The sequence below is a fragment of the Lipotes vexillifer genome, unplaced genomic scaffold (genome assembly GCF_000442215.2).
Source record: "Lipotes vexillifer unplaced genomic scaffold, Lipotes_vexillifer_v1.1 scaffold822, whole genome shotgun sequence".
Taxonomy (NCBI): Eukaryota; Metazoa; Chordata; class Mammalia; order Artiodactyla; family Lipotidae; genus Lipotes; species Lipotes vexillifer.
In genome coordinates this window covers 1,622,210-1,631,833 of record NW_006770496.1, presented here as the reverse complement: position 1 = coordinate 1,631,833, position 9,624 = coordinate 1,622,210, and positions in this window count along the sequence as shown.

Genomic DNA, 9,624 nt, shown 5'->3' with positions numbered 1-9,624 from the left:
TTTTGCTTGTCTGTAAAGGTTTTGATTTCTGTGTCGAATCTGAATAAGATCCTTGCTGGTTAGAGTAATCTTGATTGTAGGTTTTTCCCTTTCATCAGTTTAAATATGTCCTGCCACTCCCTTCTGGCTTGCAGAGTTTCTGCTGAAAGATCAGCTGTTAACTTTATGGGGATTCCCTTGTATGTTATTTGTTGCTTTTCCCTTGCTGCTTTTAATATTTTTTCTTTGTATTTAATTGTTGATAGTTTGATTAATATGTGTCTTGGTGTGTTTCTCCTTGGATTTATCCTGTATGGGGCTCTCTGTGCTTCCTAGACTTGATTGACTATTTCCTTTCCCATATTAGGGAAGCTTTCAACTATAATCTCTTCAAATATATCCTCAATCCCTTTGTTTTTATCTTCTTCTGGGACCCCTATAATTTGAATGTTGGTGCATTTCATGTTGCCCCAGAGGTCTCTGAGACTGTCCTCGATTCTTCTCATTCTTTTTTCTTTATTCTGCTCTGTGGTAGTTGTTTCCACTCTTTTGTCTTCCAGGTCATTTATCCGTTATTCTCTCTCAGCTAATCTGCTATTGATTCCTTCTAGAGAATTTTTAATTTCACTTATTTTGTTGTTCATCATTGTTTGTTTGCTCTTTAGTTCTTCTAGGTTCTTGTTAAACATTTCTTTTATTGTCTCCATTCTGTTTCCAAGATTTTGGATCATCTCTACTATCATTACTCTGAATTCTTTTTCAGGTAGACGGCCTATTTCCGTGGGTGTAGATTCTGTGATTATCTGTTCTGGCTCTTACACCCCATGCTCTCAGCTCTGATGACCATGTGCTTGGCATACTGTAACAAGTTGAAGGATGCTTTAAATTCCTTTAGGTGGGAAAAACCATTTCTGGCTTGGAGCTGGAGACGAAATCCTCCTTTGTTGTAAAGAAACACAGGCAACAAGATATTTTCTATGCAGCACAATTACATCCTCCCAGGAGCAGAGATTTTGCATGACACTGCTCAAACATTCCAAACTTGGTATCATCCAACTTACAGTAGACTATTTAAGCTCTTCTCTTTTCCTCTGTCCATCCTGGACAGATGATTGTATAATGTTAGCAGTTGGCAATTTCTCTGAGGTGCACAATGGTTTATCCATTCTCCTTCCCCCATATTCTGGTAAAAAAACTCCCTTTACAGTTGAGAACCCATTCCATGAGATTTAGAAGTCTGGTTTCCCCAACTCCCTGCCCCCACAGGGAAAGGAAAAAGATGCACTTTAGGCATTTAGTGAGTAGAAAGAGGGGGAAAGCCAATGTGGTAGGAAATTCCATCCTCAGGACTTTACCAAGTAAGAAGTTACAGGAACAGGCAGCATCTCATTTGCTTCCAGGACCTCGGCCTTAGCACACATAAATTTTGATATGACTGTTTCACTGGCTCTTCATTATTTCCTACTTTTATTTTAGCCTACCCCAACTGTTTCCAAACTTTTTTGATGATCAGGCTCACCTGAAGAACTTCAAAATCAAGAAGATTAACAAAATGAATCCAAATATTCTGGAATGAGATATAGGAAATGGGTATTTTTCAGAAGCTGCCCAGATGGCTCTTAACAGGAGCCAACTTTGGAATTCACTGGCCTACATAAACAACGACATCCATTAATTAAACCATGAATTAAGTGATCAAATTCCTGATCACTGCAGAAAGGTGGACCTCAGACAGAGTCACGTGATGTTTTATGGCATCCATGTGCATGCCCGCTGCAGGGCCTGCGTTCAGCTCATGTCAAAGAAAGCAGAATAAACTCCACTTCCCACTCTACAGATAAGGCTGAACCTAGGACAAACGCTGACGTTACAGAATAGAGATGCTCCAAGAACAGAGCAGAGAGGCTATATCTTGCAATAGAACCTAGTTTAGGATAAAAGGAATTAGTGGCTAATGTTTTTCAGGCTGTATTGGAGAGACAGTATTACTCACTTCACTAGACAATGGAACTCCCTGACTCTTCATACATGGTAGCTTTTAATAAGCATTTTTAATATTCTTAGCTCATTATCTATCTGTTTCTCCCAATCTTTGAGAGAATTGAGAGTTTTGGAGACAAGATCAAGCCATTCTCTTCCCCAGTCTCTGGGGAAGCAACCCTATGGCCCTCAGTCTCAGCCCTCCACACCTGCTGTGTGAATTAAGGAGTGCCACTGGGGCAAACACATGTCATTCTGACCTGTGCCTCTCATTCCCTTACTGTTGCTAATTCTCCCCTTGGTCCCATTTTGTGAGTCTTTCCATGCTTCATAATGAAGTGTGCTCAGAAAGCTTCACATCCTCAGGAGATGCAGCTGCTGTGCTTTGTGAGGGTGTGAGACTCTCTGATGTGCTGGCTAGCTATTCCAAGCACCCAGTGAATCAGTCCTTTCTTGACAATCTGGTTGTGCAACTCTGCCTGATCGTATTATTTAGCAGCAGATAATTTGGAGGGAGAGTACGTTTTCCATTTGCAGTGTGACACAGTATCAGAATCAGTCATCACTATTAGCTTGATGCAAATACTGTGTATATCAGGATGAGCCAGGAAGGCACCGTGACCCTTGGAGAGGAGCTGGCTTTCGTACAATCTTTCTGTTTCATGTGACAGTGCAATGCCATTGAAAATCTAGCTAACTTGTCTTTCTTGCCCCCTTAGACTCCCTCTGACATAAATTATAGTGATGCTCAAAGTGTCACCAGATTGGTAATTGGAAGGACACTTGGCATGTTCTAGAAGGGTTCAGATGGAGAGATAAATCTATTGGAACGTTGTTGAGCTGCTCTTCCCAGAAATTTCCTTACTCCTGCTTGGATGGTTACAAATTGACTAATAGAGTCATAAAATACGGTTTATATTTAGGCAAAAAGACAGAGATTAAGAAGTCAAAACAAATTGTTTCCACAAATGAGGATGATATGCAAACTGGAAAAGAATTAGAGATACAGCCAGAAACAATAAATTGAGAGACAACCGTGGACCAGGTTCTTTTAAAGGCTAACAGAAAGAAGTATGTGATCTCTGCTAGGTGTCAGCAGACTGTATGCTATGATTTGTTCCTTTGTTCTTATTTCCATTCAGATATCTCTAATACGTTGTGTGCCTTTCCTGATGGGACCATAAAAGAGAAACAGAGATATATTCACCATTTTGTATAAAGTTGATAATTAATAAATATTTCAATATTAAGCATATTAAAACACAATCTCGTGAACTTGGGGTAGGAAAAGCTTTCTCAAACATGACATATAAAAAATTACTAACCATAGAGGAAAACATTTGTAATCTGGACTACATTAAAATTAAACATTGAACAGTCACTTCAGAAAAAAAGGCTTTAAATGGCCAATAACTATATGAAAAGGTGCTGAACTTAATTAGTGAAATAATTTAAAAATACAATGTGATACCAGTATACCTCCACCAGAATGGCTGAAATGAAAATGATAATACTCTCTGTTGACAAGGATGTGAAGCCACCATAACACCCATACACAGAGGGTGAGATTGTAACTTGATATAATCATTTTGGAAAACTATTCCGTAGTATGTATTAAAAGTGAACATATATGCACCTATGAGCCAGCAATTCCACTCCTAGATGTATAACCAACAAAAATGTGCACATATATTCACCTAGAGACAGTAAAGCACTGTGAGCAACAGCAAAAGATTGAAACCCAAATATTCATCAACAGTAGTATTTACACAATGGAAAACCATACAGCATTGAGAAAGAATCAGCTGTAGCTATATGCCACAACATGGATGAAGCTCACAAATATAGAGTTGAGTGAAAGAAACCAGACACAAGAGACAGCACAGAGTGTAGGATTTCACTTGTATAAATTTCAAAAACAGGCAAAACTAATCTGTAGAGTTAGGAATTAAGGTAATGGTTATATTTGGAGGGTAATTAGGGACTGGAAAAGGGCCCAGTGGGGCTTTTGGGGTTCTGGTAATGTTCTGTTTCACAATCTGAGTGCTGGTTACTCACTTGGTAAGAATTCATCAAAGTGTATAATTATCATTAGTATAATCTTTTCTGGGTGTATTCCATAATAAATTAAAAGCTAACATTAAAAACCCTCCACAGATGAATGGACGACCAAAATGTGGTATATCCATGAGATGCAATATTATTCAGCCATAAAAAGAAAGGAAGTACTGACACATGCTACAACATGGATGAACCTTGAAAATGTTCAGCTAAGGGAGAGAAGCCAGTCACAAAAGGCCACATGCTGTATACTTCCATTTACATGAAATGCCCAGAATAGGCAAATCCATACAGACAGGAAGCAGATTAGTGGTTGCTATGGGCTGGAGGGAGGACAAACGTAGAGGGACTGCTGATGGGTACGGAGTCTCTTTGTGGAGTGCTAAAAATATTCTGGGCTTAGATAGTGGCATTGCACAACCTTGTGAATATACTAAATATGACTGAATTGTATACCTAAAAGAAGACTCTTACCGTGTATGAATTATTTCTCAATTTTGATAAATCCTCTGGAGTGTTGGCATATTATATGCATGAGCCTGTGTTTCCACAGCCATCAAGACACATGGATCCTTTAGGTTATTGATTAGCTGACACAGCCTGTCTGGATCATTAAAACTATAGATTCCACATTAGTTTGACTATCCTGAGTCAGAAATCTTAAACTTTTCTTTTATATAGAGCATGGCATTATCATTGAAGGCTTTGTGGACCACCAATCAGTAGATTGGGGCTAGTCAAGTGTTATGTACATTGAAGAGCATTAAAGCTCTGCTATTTCTAATAATTTGTTATTCATATGCCCACAAACACATATCTGTTATAGAATGTTTCTCTATAATTGGTCATCCAGTGGGAAAAACCTAACAGTTGCCTAATGAATAGACATAAATTAAGGTTCTCAAAGTAGGATTACTCTTTGACCTAGTAATCTGACTTCTTGGAATCTATCCTAAAGAGATAATTAGAGATGCTTGCTCAAATTAAATGCCCAAGCTATAAGGGAAGAGCAAAGAGGTGGAGGCAGGGCCTTTCAACACACAGGAGTGATTCTGGGCACAGGGTCTGAGGGAGTCAACCTGCTCACCCCGTCTCCAACCCCACACACATACCCTGGAGTTTAGAGAAATGCTGATAACGGGATTTCATAAATATTCAGCCAGACATGCCACAGGCACTAATCCAGGTAGTCCACCAAGTATGTGATAGCAGATTTCCTGCCTCCTCCCTCTTTTCCTGTCCTCTCCAGTCTTCTTGCCATCCTTATCCCAGTTGCTCAGGGTCTGACCCTGGCTAAAATCCCTAAAGACTACACTGACAAGCTCTTGGCCTTGACCAATTAAAGTTAGCTGGGGAGACTTGATCCAGAAATCTGTCTAGAAGTGGCATGGGGCTGTGTAAATAAATGTTTAGAAATAGGACAATGAAAGTAGTTGGAGTGTTAAAACAAGGACAGCCTCACTCATTCGCACCAGTGAACCCTCTGCCAAATGTTTGCTCTCCATCCTGTAGACACGTGGAAGCTAAGTGAAAGGAGTGGAAGGAAGAGAAACTGGGCGACCTCATCCCTCCTTGTTTAGTTTCCAGTTCTTTGAAGAGGAACATGGCAGGGCCAGAGCAGGTGAATTTCCTATGGTGGCACTCCACGGAATTCCAACTCCTGTCTTAATGTAGTGAGAGGCAGTGTCAGTATTTTAGAGGCTATGTACTTGTAACGTGTTCTACTTTCTATCTTGAAGTCAAAAGAGATTCCAACAGCATAAGAAAATATCCAAAGGAGTGTGTAATAACTTTAAAAATTATTTAATTAAAACTATTGCTATAAATGTAGCAAATGTTTATTATTTAAAAAGTTATATTTGCCCCACCATTCTGTCTCACTCCCCAGAAGTAACCATTATTCATAATAGCTTCAATGGTTTTGTATATACCTATATGTAGATATAGATAGATTTTAGTACAATAAAGCAATTGTTCTCAAACTTTAATGTAAGTGATCATCTGGGAAGCTTGTTAAAAATGGAAATGGGACCCAGGTTGTTTGTAAAACAACCTGGAAGATTTTGATGCAAGTGGTCTGCAGAGCAGACCACTGAAATCCCTCTCTTCTATTGTTCTTTGAATTCTTTGGAGTCAAAGATTATAAATCCCATGGCTTCTTATAATGTGGTGAAGTAATACATCATTCCAAATCTTCAGATGTGCATCTGCAGAGGCAGCTTTCTTGACTGGGAAGGGATTTCATTGCATAAGGTAAGAGGGGGGTGTGTGTGTGTGTGTGTGTGTGTGTGTGTGTGTGTGTGTGTGTGTATGTGTGTGTTTGCATGTCTAATTTATTTTAGAATTGTTTTAGAATTCACTTCTAAAAACCTATATGGAAAAATTTATCAGGGCCAGACAGAAAGGAAGGAGGTATACAGTTAGAAAGGAAAAGACGTCTAATCTCTGTTTTGCATGGGAAATAGGGGAATTATTTCCAGAACCTTAATGCAACAACAAAAACAACAATAAACAGTGGGAGCAATGACAGACTTAATGTTAAGAATAAATAAAAAGAGAAATTAAAAAGAGAAAACCTAGTAAGAAAATGATTGTGAGAGATGGACTAAAAATTTAAGGGTAGAAATTTTGAAAATGAATAAAAGAAAAAAATATTTTAAAAATGAATCAATAAAAGGATTAAAGTAAAAATTCAAACAGATGCAAAGGGAAGGATTTTTAGAGATAAAAATTTAAACACCTTCAGCTCAAAAGCTAAAATGAAAATCAAAATGAATCCAAATTTATGTAATGTAACATAAGGTAGAATGTTAAAAACAAAAACAAGGAAAAATAATAAAAAGGGAAACTCTGGCTCTGAGCTCAGAAGGTCAAATATCGAACGGGAAAGCAGCTAGCTAAGACTAGACACTTCAAAAGGAGGAAAAACACACCAAAATGACATAACAAAAAGCCATTTTAAAGTTGAGATATTAAAAATAACAATAATATCAACAATGAAAAGCATAAGCAAACAAGTAAATTGCTGCTGGGGGAGACTGTGGACTCTTCCTGGCCCCAGGCAGGTGTCTTTTAGCGGCGAGACTGCGGTCTTCACCACTGAGCTTGGAGATCAGAGCTGCAGCCCAGACGCTGTTGCGGAATGTGAAGGCTGAGTCCCTTTCATCAATGTCAATTTTTGGTGGGTCTGCAAATTCAAGGAAGAAACCAGTAGCCCCCTTCTCCTCCTATCTCCCCCACTGCCAAAAATCTTACTTTAACACCCTGGCTTGCATTTCCCTTTAGGCCACCTTCTGTAATCTGTGTAGACAATGGAGCAGGGATCCAGCTTGTTGGAGCAATTGGGGTTGTGGCAGAGACAGCTCGTCTTCTCTCCCGGCACAGGTCCTGGGGTGGCCCTGGGTACTCAAACCTCCATGACCTAAACTGAGTCACCCATCTTCCCCCCCAGATGTGTTCCTCCCACCCTGAGTTCATTCTGCTGCTTAATGTGTAACCATTGCCCTAATCAATGAAGCAAGTCACCTCACGGTCACTCTGGACTGCTCCCTCGTGTTCACTCCCACACTCAGTTGCAAGATGCTGCCTCTTCTAACTCCCAAATCTCTCTTCTATCTTCATCAACCCCGCAGTTTTCAAGCCCTCACTGTAAGTGAGATGGGTCTGAAGAGATAAGCAAGGATTTTATATTCCTTGTTTGGCTGCTGGGAATTAATGAAAACAGTAGTTTACAGAGATGGGTACCATCTCAAAGGGCGGGGAAAATTGAGAGTCAGCAAAAAGATTGGTTAGCACTGGACCCAGACAGATGTGCAGATGCCAGAATTGATTCCACAGCACTGGCTCTGCCCGGTGCTGCCCCCTTTGGCACGCTTTTCTGAGTGTGGTGTCATCTGAAGCAGCAGAGGTGGACGGTCAGCTTCTCCACTGATTGAAGAGGGTCTGAAGAGACAGTCTTCAGAGTTCCTGTCTTGCTTAACATATGTTTTATTCAAAGAAGGACCAGAAGGACCAGAGACAATGGAAAGCTTGGGGCCAAGAGGCTTTTTAATAATCCGTGTCAATCCCCCTCGCCTTTATCCTTCCACAACGGAGCAGAGGTGGCACAAATCACATATTACTACTATTAATACAGAAGCTTCAAGTCAAGGGACGGCACGACATGACCCAGAGCCTTTTCTCATACTAATCTGATTAGATACTCAATCTTCCTCTGTTCTCTGATTCAGGCCAATGCTTAGACACCGCGGCATTTCTGGGCTCCTGAGAGAAGCGCTGCAGCTTACTTTGCATCAAGGCACTTTGAGTTTAAGACGCTGTGAACTGACGGTGTCTGGAGGGGGTTTACAGGGGTGGGAGAGGAACATGTGGCTGCAGAGACTTCTGGCCACAAATTCCTACACTGACATCCCCAGGAAAACACTGCTGCTTGTTTGAAAAGCAGCTCCAAGTGGATGTCATGCTGACGGTAATCAGATTTAAAATTAGCCTTAAGATGCTTTCATCAAGGGAGGCTTAATTGTAGGGCCCAATCAGTAGACAAAATATTGCGATGACAATTTTGCTGACAACGTAATTCTAAACAAACCATTTCAAAGTGGGTAAAGTCTTCTCTTTGGAGTCACTCAGGTTTTGAAGTCACTCAAGCCTTCCTCCCTTCAGACCCATCTCCTCATTCTCCAGGTTTTCTGATTTTAAATGTATAAATTTAGAATTTGTAAGATTTCCTTTCTCCAAACTCTAGGAACTCTTATTTTTTGGCTGCATACAGCACTGTGGAGTGGGGAGTACTCTGCTTACCTGCTCTGTGGTCCTGGGCCAGTTACTTATCCTCTCTGAGTCTTGGTTTTCTCACCTGTAAAGTGAGTGAATAAAGCTTACCTTGAAAGATTGTTGAGAGGTTTACAATAAATGAGGTATGTGAATCCATTTTTATTTCCTTTCTCTTTCCCAAACCCAAATGGCTCTCGGTGCTCTCTGTTCTGATGTCCTTAAGGTCATCGCTGCTGGAATTTTTTCCCAATGATTTGCAAATAGGATTATTTTGCTTGATGTCAGCAAGCAGAAGAATATCTCCCTGTCCCCATCCCTCATATCTAGTTCAGTGATTCTCAGTTGGGGAGAATCTCAGTTTTGCCCCCCAAGGGATATTTGGCAGTATCTGGAGACATCTTGGGTTGTCACAACTTGCTGGTCGGGGTGGGGTGAAGTGGAGAGAGGTACTACTAGAATCTAGTGGGTAGAATCCAGGGGTGCTGCTAAATATCCTACAAAGCCCAGGAGAGCCCCGCATAACACAGGATTAACTGGCCCTAAATGTCAGTAGTGCCATGGTTGAGAAACCTGGCCCCAGAGGATGGTATATATTCTTATTCATGAGTTCCTTGAAGGTAAGGAATGTGCCTGATATATCTTCCTTTCTCATAAAGAAGGTTTGAAAGAGAGTTGGGAAAAATACCCAAATGGGATTGCTCTTACTACTGAGTGTAGGGGGAAGAGTTCTATTCAGCCTGACGTGGTGGAAGGGGCGTGTATTAAAATATTGATGTGGCTATCTTGATTAGAAGTCATTTTTTTCCCCTGTATACTTGCTTCTGAATATTC